The following is a 15770-nucleotide window of genomic DNA, read 5'->3' as shown; positions in this document are numbered from 1 at the left end:
TTTTTTTTTCATTGAGATTTTTTACAATAATTGTTGAGGTTTGTCAGGGACATTGGTTGGTGGGGTCTTGGGGTTTTTCGACCGAGGGAAAATTCGGGAAATTGTTGGGGAGGGGATGGAGCCCCTAGGATAAGTTGTAGTGTGCTCATGGTCTCCTGTTTCCCCAAGGATTCGATTATCCTGTGGAGTACGCACCAGCAAATCTCCGACACTTTCGCAGGTATCGTAAATCCCTGAGGTTATCCCTTGAGCGAGAAAGACAGAAAAAAAACTGGTGTCAAATTTTCGCGTCCTTTCGTAAGTGCATCTGGATTCTTTATCAGTGAAGTGATAATGAAAAAAAATTGTCAACGATCCCCACTAGAAATTTCATTTAACTGATTTTTTTAATCAGTCTCTGATTTTGGAAACCTGATTCAAGATAAGTTTTTCGTCATGTGTCAGGGTAAGGGCCAAAATGGGCAGATAAGAGTGTTTTAAATCCTGTTATGATCGGGCTGATGAAGTCCAATTAGTATCAGTCTATCAGAAAAGAATTTGGACCAAATTACCTAATCACATCTTTTTTTTATGATTAGAAATGCTGAGAAAAACAATTATTTGTGCATCTGAATGAAAGGTACCCAGGTAGAAATTCGTGTCAGTTATTATCATTTAAGGCGGTATTCTGGGCTAGAAGCCTAAATTTTAAGCATTTTTCAAACTAAGATTAAAAAAAAATGAAAAACATTTTTACTATCCATTTTTTTATATAGTATTTATTGGTATTTCAACAATATAAATAAAATTATAAAAAAAAAAATCCAAAATTCGCCAAGTTACAGGTCGGTGAAGTGGGGACCTCAAAAAAAACGGTGCACCCTGGTTGACATGATTCCACCCCTTTCAGTGATCTGAAACAAAGAATTTTGAGAAATTGTCAATCAGTAAAGATGTCGCTACCGAGTAGACCTTAGCCAAAAAAAATAAATTCACAAAATGGCACCGACTTGAAAAAAAAAAAATTTTTTTACCCTCTTTTTTTTACCTTTTCGAATTTTTTAAAAATAATTTCAAAATCCAGGGCTCACTCGATAGAGAGGTATATAAAGAAGATTTACACCAAATTACAAATAAATCGGTCGGGTAGAACTTGAGATATCATGACAACCACTTCGAAAAAAGTAGTTTCGAGAAAAACGCGTTTGAAGTGTGTTCACTTCACTCGGCCGGCTTAGATGACGCGTCACAAAATCTTCTGTATCTCCGAAAATAATTCGAATTTTGAAAAATCCTTTTAAGGGCATATTCTTAAAGGTATAAACTTTGAAAAGATGCAAAAAATCGATTTTTTCGAATTTGTAGACCAGAATACCGCCTTAAGAGCTCCTTCAATGACCTTCCCAATCAGTCTGTCACATACTCAAGTGGAACTTCAGATCAGGTACCCTGATTTAGGATCAGAATTTGAAGCGCCAGGATTTATTTGATCAGGTCAGTCCTCACCAGATATTACTCAGGTCTTCATTCTGTAACTAAGTTCAATAATAATAGCAGCACCACTGAGCAGGTCCTGGTCAGAATCTGATGGAGTTGATATGTTCTAAGTCTGAAGTCAGGCACCCTAAATCATTGCAACCCAAATTTGGTTATGCTCCGTTGCCTTTACTCAAAAGGAACACATGGATATCTACTAAAATCATCCAGTGATCATCATCTGTAATTATCATACTGGATGAATCTTGAAATGCGATGAGTTGAAAAATATAATTTAATTTAAAAGATGTTCTGAAAGTACTATGATCTAAATCTGATCATACCCACCTGATTACACTTCTCAACGGTTATCTGTATTTTGCAATTGTCACAGCAACGAGTAGTATGACATTACACCACAGTTTCCACTCAATTTAATTAATTTTTCATTCGTTTTATTCAAATTACTATTCGTGGAAAATATATTTAGGCATGAAGAGTTGATTTACTACGATAGAAATGTTTAAATTATAAACAATGTTCTTTACAAATATGTACATTAATAATATTTGATGGCAGTAACCCAAGTAGGAGATAGACAGTCTACATTCCTTTTTTGCTTTGCTGTTATCATCCGGCTCTAATTTGATTGGAATCCGATGTGGGATTGATTAATCGATCAGTTATTCACATCAGAAGTGGACATGTACATTCCGAGTAGATTCAGACCTATCAAGCATCATTCCAACTGGATCAAATGCTTTCACCAGATCCGGATCACTTTGATCGCGCCAAATTCTGACGAAAAACATCGTTACACAATTGGTCAGAACCCGACTCAATCATTTCAACACTTTTTGATCTAACTCCAAACTGAATATTCGCTCCAGTATTCTAAAACCAAAATGCAAAACAATCTTCTGCAATTATAACAACTCCTGTTATTCTCTGGAACACCCCCTCATTCGTTGCAAACAAGCCAAACCCTCACTCTGATCTCCAAACAATAAAAAAAGCGAAAAAAAATGTTTGAGTAAACTGAACTCCACTGGGGTGGATTTAGCTACAACATTTGCAGCAAATCCACTGTGAAGGCGTTCAATATCTTCTCCACCGGACTCTTATACCAACCACACAAATTTACACTCATACACACGGGGTCACAGGGAGAGTGACACAACAAAGAGACAGTGGAGTTACCCAGGAACGAATCAAAGTCGTGGATGGGGCGGGGGAGGGGTGGAGGTGGAGGCATTAGTGCCCGAAAAAAATTATATAAAAAAGACTTATCCCCTGATCCGGGATTTATTCGACGGGATATAGCCTCAGCCGGCTTATCCCGAGGGGGCTTTACCGTCAGGCCAATGTGTGGGTCACATGGGGGTGGTGGTGGGACGTCGAGGGGGGAAGGGGGGCGATGGTTTAAAAGAACGAAAGATGCGTAGATATTGATTTTCGGGTAACGGATTAAACGGAGTTTAAAAGGGTCATTTTACTGAATTTTAAAAGGTCGGAGGATTTATAAAAAGTTGTATCATTTTTGCATCAACTATTCAAAGAGATTTATTGGAATATTGACAGTTGGAGTGAACATCTGCAGAGGCTTGTGGTACAAATCGTACTTCAGTTGAATGTCTTCACTATTTCCTACTTTGAATAATCCGTTGGTCGAAGGTACCATTCGGAGGTTAAGTTATTTATGATTGCTATTGGAAATGGGTTATTAGAAATAATAATTCTGTAAGTAATTTAAACTATTTTCTTTATTTATTATGTAACTCAAATAATTGTGCTCGGAAGACACATTCGTTCTGTACCGATTTCTTAGAGGAACTCACTAGATCTACAAAGGGAAACAAGACCCTGGATCTTTTAGTCACATGCTCTCAAAGAGTCTTATTCATTCCATTTTGTCTACATACTTAAAATCAAACCTAAACATCATACCTCACACTTCTCAAAATTCCAACCCATAAAAATGTTTTTCAATTTAAATATAAACACTCAGATGAGAATGAGATTGATTTTTGTTGTCTATTTATTTAATGAAAAATCCAACAATTGCCATTTCCATTTTCTATTTCTGAGTTGTCAGGGGTTTTTCCAGGACTGATATTGATGAATTTTCAGTGTTTCTTTTTACCCTGTGAGATCTGGTATTCCATTTTTACCGTGGTTTTGTATAAAAGTATTTTTTAACCCACCTCCACGGAAAGTTGGTATTTCTCTCCCCGATGAGCGGGAGAAAAGGGCGCGCTTTCCGCTCTCGGATGGAAAGGGGTACCTTCTCCGCTCGGGTGAACAGTGGCCACTTTCTCCCGCTCTTCAGACAGGAGAAAGAAACTTTTCTTTGCAGGTGCGTAGAAAAATCTCATGTGCTTCCCAGGTCGAAAAACATGACTTTCCCCCTTGATGCATAATATACTATTGTTTGCTTTGAATGAGAATTGTTCACACTAACGCCACTTGGGCGGCAGGAGGTCATGGCGTCGGTGTCTGTTGCGATTTTACGTTTTCTCGTCAAAAATACCCCATCGAACATGCCGGATTCATGGAGATAATCGATTATCATAGTCATAATCGATCGTTTGATAATCGATTAGTCGAAACATTTTCCTGCGTAAAAGTCAACGCAAAACAGACATGAACTCCGCGGCAGCGGTGGCGCTAGTGTTTACTAGTCAATTACGAAATGATCGATTGTGACTATGGAATAATCGATTATCTCCATGAATCCGCCTCGTTCGATTAGTAATCTATGTCCCTTTTTATATAAAATTAGTTTTATGGCCTCCTATTTGCTATCGCGCTTTCAATGTCGCCGATCATGTTTCAATAATATTCACCCGTTTCGATTAATCGATTTCACATGTCATGTATTTTTTCCATCAGAACGAATATAAGAATCGACAAACGATTATTATCATAAATAGATTAAATACAATCGATTGTTATCATAGATCGATTAAAAACAATCGATTCTCGAAATTCGATATTTCGATAATATCGCATCCTCTCGTTTAATATATTGGACCACCATAAGAAGGCGCGCGACGCGTCCAGCACTCTGAAGATTCCATCGGATATGACGTTTGCAAACATCGACTATTTTCATAAATCGATCAAAAAATTATCGATTCTCGAATATCGAAATTCGATAATTCGAGAATACCGCATCTTCTCCTTTACTAATACACACATACGAAAAAGAACGAAGATGTAGGTGAATCTAATTATTAATAATTATATAATTGTATATCATATAGTCATTATAAATAATTATTAATAATTATATTATATGAGCTACAAAATTATGTTTCTCGCTTATGGTAATTACCTTTGTATACTTATATACCTTATCAGAGAGAACCTGTTATCATTTTTTTCTTCATTCGAAACAGAGGATTAAGAAGAATAATCATCAAGCAATTACCCACTTTATCTCGTGTTCAACATACAAACTTGCCAGTGCTATACCGAAATTCGTTGTGATTCAACAGTATCAACAGGCGGGAATAAAAAAAAACAAATGCCAGCAGCAAAGAGAAGATTTGGTTCAAGCGTCTGATGAAGTTCACTAGCTTCACGAGATTCTCAAACGAATATTCTCAGTTATCTTCATGGGTCAGCTAAGCGTGCCACTAACATCTCAACGTAATCTCATGGCTCATACGACCGAGTGAAAAAGAGTGAGGCGTCGGGAGAGCTCCCTTACACTCTGGTTTATCTTTATCTCTGTGGATTGCTTTCGCACCGTATAAGCGAGACCCAGAGGATATGCCGAGGGTGAAAAAAAAATAAACACATGAAATTAAATGAATAAAGAGAATGAAGAGGAAGATAAAATAAAAACATAAATAGAAAGTCGACCATTCGGATTGAAATTTCAGAAGGTTTCTACCGTGGAAAGGGGTGCGAAGGGGTGGACTACCATTTCGGGGCACGTTCTGCATACAGGGAAAATGAAACGATGGGAAAAAGATGAAAGGAATTTTGGCAAAAACAATTTTCAGAAGTTTAGTAATGTTTTTTTAGCGAAGGAAATTTGTATATTTTTTAAACAGAATTCATTGAATTCAATGTATTCCATTGAGATTCGACGTTTTTTGTAGTTTTTAAGAGAAAACTAGAATTTGATGACTATACACTGGAAAAAATGTCAGATTACCAATTAAATGTGAAGGGAAAACCGAAATATCCTAAACAAATTGGCGAAATTTTTAGTCATAAACTTAATTACAGTTGTGGTTAGAATATTTGCCTGGAAAAATTATTTTTCTTTTCTCAGATTTAGTATTTGTCAAAGAAATTGGAGGGGAGCGTCGGGAAAAGGTGGGGGATGACAAATGTCTCATCTTATAGATAATATGATTATCATCTTCGGTTTGGAAGGGAATCTTAGATCCGACGGAGGGTGATTTGAGTCTCGTATTCTCAATTTTCGAGTGTGCGGTGAGAAATAATCAGGAAAAATTCTATAACTATTGATATAATCGGTAAGTCAGTGCTCTTTCTTAATAATTTTTGTAGGAACAGACGAAAATAGTTCGGAATCTGTCAGATAATTTTTTTATTTACCACGCAAAAAGTACGAATAAGATACGTAATTTTTCTCGAACCATTAAAATTTAACTGAAAGTTCCGGAATGATAATTCACGACACTAAATTTACAAATTAATGGACGCTGAATACTCTTTACGGATTTGACGGGTAATTTTTACGTTCTGTGATATGTCAATTTTCACGAAGGGACGAGCCATCCCTTCCTTATGACTCATCGGCTATCTTCGGGCCGTCTAGGTGGAGGGAAATGATGTTGCGCTGTGTGACAGAAAACAGTTGAAGTTATTACAACAAAAATGGATTTTTAAATATACTAATGTTCTATTTCATATATAATACTTTTTGTCCATTTATTATTTTTTTTCCAATAAACAAATCATGGATCATCCTCCCCGCTGTGAGTCATCGGACAGGTGAATCATTTTTACGAAACTACGAGCGGTTTTAATTATGGAAACGTAAAATTTCAGTTGTGATTAAAAATTTTCATTAAATTTCATTTCGCTCACTGTTTACATCCGGAAATAATTTTTACGTTTCTTTTCTGACATTTTCTCTTGAATATTTCTGTTTGTGGGTAGAAGTACATTCGGAATGACACTAAGACATTCAAAATTCAACCATCGCAATCCAAATACTTTTTGCAAATTTTTTTCATATCAATTTATTTTTCCTTTTTCCGCCATTGTTCAGGATTTGGCGCAGCACGGGAAGCCGGCATGAGCACCGGCCACGTAAATCGTATTACGGATTATTGCACGATCAAAAATACCCCCAAGAGATAATCCATGAAGATGGCGTTGGCATTGTGAGCGTGAGGATTAACTCGATCAACCTTTTTCCTCTATACACACCTGCACAACTGGGATGGCAATGTGTATAGTATATTCCCCTTGTAAAATGTATGAATCGAATATTTTTTTTGAGCATTATGGATGTGAGGGTAACCCGGCTACAACTATACGGTGACACTGGAAGGCTGATGCTGCGATTTGTCCAGGAGAAAAAAGGCTTGTGCGAGGTCTCCGCAGATCTTATACAGTTGTTGCGTGAGGCACAACGCGAAGGAACTCCCGGGGGACTGAGATGAGGAAAAGTGATTTTCAAAGATGGAAATTTACGTTTTTTTCATCGACCAATGATCGACTTGTCTCCTATTTCAATATGGGAGATGAATCATTACGCCAGTAGTTTCTTATTAGTCTTATTATAAATAAGACAAACACCGATACTATAGTCTGAACCAATGAGCAATGAAGCTTGACAGACTATCGAGATATCGATATATCGATATGTCGAAAGTTTCCCTATATCGATACTTCGAAAGTTTCGCTATATAGATATTTTGAAACTTTCGAGGTATCGATATCTCGAAAGTTGATATATGGGTATCTCAAAAGTCGATATATGGATATCTCGAAAGTCGACATATCGAAGATCAATATGTCGAGATCTCGAAAGTCAATATATCGATATCTGAAAGCCTGCGGCGCTTTATTCCTCATTGATTCAGCCATTTGAAGCGGTTAATTTGAAGTCGGAGCTTAGTTTATTTTGCAATCATGACTTTGATTATTACAGCGCGCGCTCGGTCTCGTATTTTAAACAACTTCATTAATTTCGTGGTATGTCTTTACTTGAAGATTCTCTCTGAGGGACGGCACCTGTACAAAACACAGGGGCAATTTCCATGTTGTCTATTCGTTGAAGTCATTTGGGGGTGACGTTCTGTATCGGTAGTCCGTCAGTTCGTCCAGTACAAATTCATTTCAGAAATTCGGCTGGTGTCTACCCAGGTAAAAATAAACCTGAATAACCCTTGGTCTATAGCCAGACCCAGTCTGATGCCGACGTTTTACCATGGAACCAATTTTGGCGGCCAATCCAATGAAACCAACGTTGACGACATTGTCAAATCAATCCTTACGAGACTATTTGCGCGCCCTATTTAAGTTTCCCGCCTCGAATAGGAAAGAGTCTTATGCATAAATAAATTGATGTGATTGTGCTCTCATAAATACGGTCCGGGGTTGATCACCGAGTATCGAACCCATTTCAGACAGTATTTTGGTGACATTATCAAATCTATCGTCACCCAAAATTCACCTCGACACTCGAGTTCTGAGTCCGAGTCTCGGAGTGAATCTCGTCTGAATCTTGGCAGCATTCTCAAATGAATCGTCACTTAAGGATGCGTTGCTGTTTTATTCAATTGGTATATTTTTTATGAGTCGCATCTGCCATTGTTTTAGCCGGGAAAGGTCATCTCTCCTTTCATGCCCAACCAAAATCGAATGCGACCGCCCAGTTATGACAGGAACGCAGGTAGGAATCGCCAAGCCTCCCGCCCGGGCCAACGGTGGGTTAGGCCCGGCTGACCAAGCTTTGGTAATCCTAGACTCCATTAGGCTTGGTATCTTAGTCACACCAGAGAAAGCCCAGGCTTGGATCCTTCCCTGATATCAAACCAGGGTACCAAGCTTGTGCCAAGCCTGGGAAAAGTCTGGTTCATTCAGCCTTGATTCATAGCCTCTCGACCAGTCCTGGGCCCAGACTGACGAACTGGCTGAAATTTATTTCTTTTTAACTAGGCGCCATGCTGATTTTACTTACACGTGAAACCAAAGGGTGGCAATGTCCTATGGTATTATGCCTAATTGTTAACCCCATATTGTTACATAAGTGTAAAGTAAGTTTTCGAATGACACAGGGTATCTGGTTCATTTGTAATTTATCTGGATATGTTCAGTACTATAAACTGTTTGAATGAAGCCTAGGCATTTTTTAATATATGAGCCTGAAACGGCGCTGGTTCGAAGGCCTGGACCAGCCTTAATAAGTTAGCTCGGGCCAGCCCTCGTTACCAGGCCTGGCCCCACGTTGCATTCCAATGCTCATCCACTATCGATCGAGGCTTGGATGCCAAGCCTGATCCAAGCTTACCTAGTCTTGGGAATAGCTTGGGCGAAGCCCGCGCCATTGGTGATTTCCTACCTGGGAAGTCATGAGGCGAACTGGATCCAACACTGGAATGAATGAAATTCGAGACCTATTGCAGAATTTCCCTCATCGGTATAAATCGAATTCGGCTTCTTTCGTATGGAAAAAACTCAACCGTAAACGTTTGTGATGGGAAGAGAAGGGGGAGTTTGGAGATATAAACCCCGCGCTTCTTTTTCCCATACACATGCCGAGTGAGTCTAAAGGCCTCGTGTTAAGGGATTAAAAGTCTGCAGCTCTACAGGGTCAGCTATACGGCTTATACCTCAACCCAGACTAACAAGATTAGCCCGAAGACGTTCGCATATACCCGGGGATTAGAAGACGTTATGTGCTGTGTACGTAGTCATCGGTTCTGAATAAGATTTTACCTAAATATTGAAAAACAAACTTCTTATTGTTTGTCATTTATTATCTAATAAGAATAATAGCTGTAATTTGAGACTTTTAGTAGCCTCAAGGGTAGACTTCAAGTCGGATCATTAGTAGGATTGTGTTTGAGAATTTTTCAAAAATTGAACATTATTGGGTTATGGACAAGGATTTACTAAATAATATCGAACGATTTGGATATAAAATTTAATTATTTATTATGGCACGTAGAAGGTAATATCTTTTTTCTATGATGTCTCCAGAGGAACTAATCCTTAGTGACCAAAGTTTTTACACTCTGGGCCCATTCAACAAAGGGCCCTTGTTCTCCCATTCCTTTTTTTTCTTCCCTGTTTCTGTTTATTAAAATTATTCTAAACATTCCGGCACTGTTCTGAGAAAAACTATAACATATTGATATGGACTAAAAAGAGCTGTAAACAAGGAGTTAATTTTTGTCCACAGATACCATACACTCTCAATAAAAATTTATTTTATAGCGAAGTGGGAAGCCACGCTAACTCATTTTTGCCTGTGGATCAGTTTTTGCTGAATAACTTGGAAACTAATGGAGATAGCAAAGTCTTGGATAGAACCTTTTTTACACAGCGAATTGAGCACTACAACAAATGTTTCTATAAAAATTCCATTATCTCTCGTAGATTCGGAGATATTCATCAAAAATTGGGGGTGAGTCACCTTATCTTGTTTTACCACTTTCCTGCTGAATTACTAAGGGAATTTGCTTAATAATTGAAATCGAGTGAATATTGACAATAGTCGTTTCAAAACTGATGTGCTTTTAGGTTCAGTATGAACTGTGTGAACGTGAGCTCTTCGATTTTTCGAAATTTAACGTCAATCTCGGTTTCCTTTCTGGGCTCGTACATTAAGGTCGTTGTCACGTGGATTAAATTTTCAACATTGTCTGACGACATTTTTTTTTATAGATGGTCCTGATGATTTTCTTTGAAAAGTTCCCCGGAAAATTTCTGATTTACCACCCCAATACTGCGATATATTTACAGAAAAAAAATTAAGTTGATATGCTGTTTCGTACCGAAGAAGTTTTTCTAAAATTAGCAGAACATCCAGTTGAGTGTGAGACCCCATTGAGAAACATATTACAAACATTACGATACAATATGGATTTTTTTTTTTGTCACCCACAACAATTTCCGTGTAATTTTTACATCAACTTCGACATTGATCGACGTTTCTGTCGGAAAGTACATACAAAAAATAATTTTCAACTCATTTCTACACTACATGACAATTTGTAATGATTTGCTATAAAAATGTAGGAAAATTCATTTAATAGTTCAGACTTTTGAAATTCTTGAGTCAAAAATTTTCGACTGCAAATTAAATATTTAGGAAAAATTTTATTTTCGATTAAAACATCACCAGATAAAATATTATTTGGTTAGCTGATGAATTAATGAGACATATTCGAGGATAACAAAAATGCATCATTCATGAAACAGAAATTATTCACGAGAAACTGAAGCTTATGAAGTTGTTGGACAGGGAAAGAATGGGAGGGGGTAGGGGGGGGGGGGGGGAGAAAAAAAGTACAGTGTAGATGCAACAGCAAAATACGCCAAAGGGGGAGCGTTATCTCCCGCTTGACTCCGCTACTCTATTTCGAGTCGAGATATACAGCCCTGCAAAATCTACTCTCTCCAACCCCACTCGTGACTGTCCCTGTGCGCCTTTGCGCGTCTTTTAATGTCTTTCCTCGTGTTTTGATTAAGAGCGTAACCACCTAACTCGGGTATTATAGTCTTGTGGAGGGAGGGACGACGAGAGATACGCTGGAAATGCCAGCTTTGAGTAATTGTTGGATCGACAAAAGCTGTCTTTTATGGACTTTATGAGTACTAAGTGCATACTTTTTATGATTACTCAAAATTTTACGTTTTTGTTTTTAATTGTTTCACCAATTTTTAAGGGCCAATCGAGATTATGTGACATGTAATGAGAGGAGATACCTTTCTTTACGTTTAACGTAATTCATTTGAAAAATTATTAATAGAACATCTAAGACGATCCTGGACACAAATTGGTGGAGAAAGAGTTCGTCGATGTTCATTAATATTTACTAATATCAAATGATTTCATTCGACTTCATATGGTCTCATCCGATTCCAAATGATTTCGGATGAGTTTATGTTCAACCATGTGACATGGATGGAATCAAATGATTTCAGCGAATTCAGATAATTTCGTGGGATTTAATTTCTGAAATAATTTCATGAAGATGTGACACCGCGATTTCACTAGTGAATATCATCTGATTTTATCCGATTCCAAGTTACTTTGGAATGCAGTCGTGTGAAATCGATGAAATGTCATGCTGTCAATGATTTCGCGGGATTTCATCGGACTATATATTTAATCATTTCATACAGAAGTGACACCGCGATTTCATCGATGAATATCATATAATTTTACTCGATCTGGTTCCGAAGGATATCAGATGATTTCATCCGCAATGACATGAAATCGATGAAATCAAATGATTTCAGCGAGTTCAGGTGATTTCGTGGGATTTGATTTCTGAAATAATTTCATAAAGAAGTGACACCGCGATTTCATTGATGAATATCATATGATTTCACTCGATCCGATTCCGAAGGATTCCTGAAGATTTCATATGCAATGACGTGGAATCGATGAAATCGAACGGTTTCAACGATGTCACATGATTTCATGGAATTTCATGGGATTCGATTTCTGCAATTATGTTATTGAGAGATGACACCACGATTTCATCACTGAGTGACATATAATTTCACTCTCTTTCATATGATCACATCCGAGTCCAGATGATTTCGCATGATTTCATACGGAATCACGTGAAATCGATGAAATTTCATAGCTTCAACGATCTCAGATGAATTCGTGGGATTTCATGCGATTCGACACCTGAAATGATTTCGTCGAGACGTAACACCTTGATTTCATTCATGAATATTCCCTCGGCAATAAACTTTCCAGAAATTTGGACAATTTAAATTAGTTATTTACAAGTAACAAGTTCTACTTACGCAATTCAATACCAGCATAAAATCTATATAATTTCTATACTTCCATTTGACTTGTTTGAACCATTTCATAAAGTAATCTTCGCATCTATCATTTGAGTAATTTTTAGTCAACTGCACACGAAGAGAAATTGCCGAGAAAAATTCTCGCGCTACCACAGGAAAGCAGACGCAAAGTGCTGGCACTGAAATTTTTTTTGGCTTGAATGTGAATTTTTCCAAACTTCTATAAAAACTCTCCAGGAATTCCCAGAAATCTCGAAAATTCCTACATCAACAGCATAAGATTTTTTTTCAAAACCTTGAGGGAATGTCAGTTTTTCCAGTCCTCGTACTGGAACTTTTATGGGAAATTTCTCTTTGTGTTCTCTCCGTTGAGACAAAATAAGATAATGAATTGTGAGATTAAATTAATCTCGAGATTTGTTTATTTTTTGTAAATTTAATGCGTTGATGAAGTAACGTAGCACGTTGAAAGGTATTTTAGGCCTAGTTTGAATCATCCACGAGATAGCGTACTTTAACCGACAGTGGTACGAGTAAGTGGTGGTTTTCGTAAGGGAATGCCCGACGATGTGATTTCACGCTGGATTTGCCTAAGATCTCCGTTAAGGAGGCCCTTCTTCGGAGCCCTCACCTCAGCTCCTTTCCCTTCCATCCGAAAACCGCACGCGGACGTCTTCTACCCCACCCCACCCCACCGCCACCTCCTTCCTACCCAATCTCATCCATCTTATACCCATCCGTCCTGGGACAGATTACGCGACGTCTACGTGTTTTCGGCGTTTTTTTTATTCTAATACCTCATTCTGCTAAATCTTCCAGTTTGTTCCTTCATTAATAGAATTATTTGCCTGCTTTTAATTAATTTTTTAACTCTGGCGAATTTTTAAGAACAATTTTTTAAGCCGAACTTGGTGACTTTTGCAAATTGTTCTTGAATGGATACGTCTTAATCGTACTGTTGAATTTTTGGGGATTTCTCCAAATACGAAATTCACTCTTTCTCCTCCGAAAAATATGTTCTAGAGCTTTATTGTGGTAGGGCCCCGAATGAATAAAAAAAAAGGGGAAAAGTTTTATTACCCCCTTTGCTGAGCAACATTTGGTGACCAGAAGTGGCCATGAGGTTATAAATAAAAAACGTTTTCGGGGGTGAAAATGTTCTGGTCCATGAGGCCCAAAATACTATCTTTGAGTTTAGTCTGTCGTGAGAATCTCTAGAGGAACACACCTCCTGACATAAGTAGAGTCAAGTATAACAAATAAATTATAAAGTGAATAAAATAGAACAGAAGTGTTGTTTATTTAAATCCCATAATCCAACACGTACAAATTCCAGTTTCAATTTCCTACGATTACCAGTAATTACCAGTAACCTGATGAAATCTCACGGTTTCGACGATTTCAGGTGAATTCGCGGGAACTCAGGGGGTTTGATATCTAAAATTATTTCATCGAGACGTCATATAGCCACTTCATTACTGAGTATTATATGATTTCACTCGATTCCGTATGATCTCATGTGGTGTCAGATGATGTTGGGATATGGGGAACAAAATAAATGAGAACACACTGTGAATAATTATAATACTGAACATTAATATAACACTTGGACTCTAGTAGTTAAGAAGGCACTGTACACTACGAAATCTTACAAGAGACTCATAACCAAAGCGCTAGTGAGGCCCCGGTTCACCTCGAGTCAGAGAGGGGAATAATTTTCGCACCCCCGGAAACTGTACAGAGAAATTTTGTCTTGACCATGTCTGGTCACCAGAAGTGCTTCGGGAAAACTATTGGAAAGGCTCAGTGGTAAAAAGTCCCGAAGAAAAGGCCCCCGACAATTTAGTTGTAAAACCTTTGCCTTAATCCGAAAATATAAAAATTCTGGAACGAGTGAATTTTGTCTTCGGGGAAAACCAAAATTGAACAGATGATTTCCCATGATTTCATATGGCATCCCGTGAAGACGATCCAATCTCATGGTTCCATTTGAAAATCACGATATACTTAGATTGCTTACCATTAATATTAGATATTTAAACATAACTTTTTATTCTGATCTCAAATTTATACTGGTAAGTCTCCAGTGCTTTGGAACCCACTCAAAAATGTAGATCCGCTGAATAAATAAATCCGATAAATAAATACTTTAGCCACAATAATAATAGTCACGTGGACAACTCATTAGCCAACAAGAGCAAGTCGATGAATGAGACAAAACAAATGGTGGTATTCAATAGTGAAGTACAATGCTGTCTAAGGTATCCTATTAATTACGCGTAGGAGGCAACTCTTTTTTTTCTACTGATGAGTATATTTTTTTTTAATAATTCATGTTTGCTGCCAAGTCAGTTGAGACGTTAGCTGTTATCTAGCGACCTTAAATGAAAAAAATACTTCTATTCAGAGGAAAAATGGAAAATTGAACACCTTGTCTACCTATAACATATTAGCGAAAATCTAAATTAAGCTCCTTAACAAAGATATTTATGCCTCCCATGTCTCACTTCTTCCACACCTCCTGCGCCACTACTTCGACGAAGTAATTTTAATCTTTAGCGCGAAGGCAGTGCCACGACGCGCCTATACACCCCCCATACACTCGCTCGAGATTTAGTTTTCCGTCTCGGAGTCACGATGAAAACGCTTTCTATACTCTGGCACTTGTATACACATAAACGCTTATACTATTACCTTTCCTAAGCGTCTTAGGCAGAAAACTTTGTATTTTCCATGTCTGGTTTACAACGCTTCGAAGTTCATGGGAATATGAAATTTATTTTGAACTTGAAAATGTTCTGTGAGAAGAAATTACTCGTAAAAATCGCATACGTTGCAAAAACTTGAGCTGCTTAGATTTTGGGTAGACTATACATAAATGAGATATATTCATGGACATTTCTCGCCTCATCATTTTTTCCTTGTACCGTTAAAATTCTTTGAATATCAAACATTAGTTGACCTTGAGCTCTCAAGGTCACCGATTTAAAATCGAAATATGAGGTCAATTGATGTGATAGTATTCGAGATATTCCAGGTAGGAAATCACCAATGACCCAGGCTTCACCTAAGCTAATCCCAAGACTAGGTAAGCTTGGATCGGGCTTGACATCCAAGCCTGGATCAATAGTGGATGAGCATTGGAATGCAACGTGGGGCCAGGCCTGGTAACGAGGGCTGGCCCGAGCTAACTCATTAAGGCTGGCCCAGGCCTTCGAACCAGCGCCGTTCCAGGTTCATATATTAAAAAATGTCTAGGCTTCATTCAAACAGTTTATAGTACTGAACATATATATCCTATTTATTAAAGGAGACGCACATAA

General features: G+C 37.8%; 1 protein-coding gene across 1 annotated transcript in view; it reads left to right on the top strand.

Moving 5' to 3' along the window:
* Window positions 1–15770, top strand: part of LOC135170210 (homeobox protein dve-1) — a 75271-nt gene that overhangs the window by 31077 nt on the left and 28424 nt on the right. The gene's annotated exons all lie outside the window — the stretch shown is intronic.

The sequence above is a fragment of the Diachasmimorpha longicaudata genome, chromosome 2 (genome assembly GCF_034640455.1).
Source record: "Diachasmimorpha longicaudata isolate KC_UGA_2023 chromosome 2, iyDiaLong2, whole genome shotgun sequence".
Classification (NCBI taxonomy): Eukaryota; Metazoa; Arthropoda; class Insecta; order Hymenoptera; family Braconidae; genus Diachasmimorpha; species Diachasmimorpha longicaudata.
This window is presented reverse-complemented; position numbering and strand designations above follow the sequence as displayed.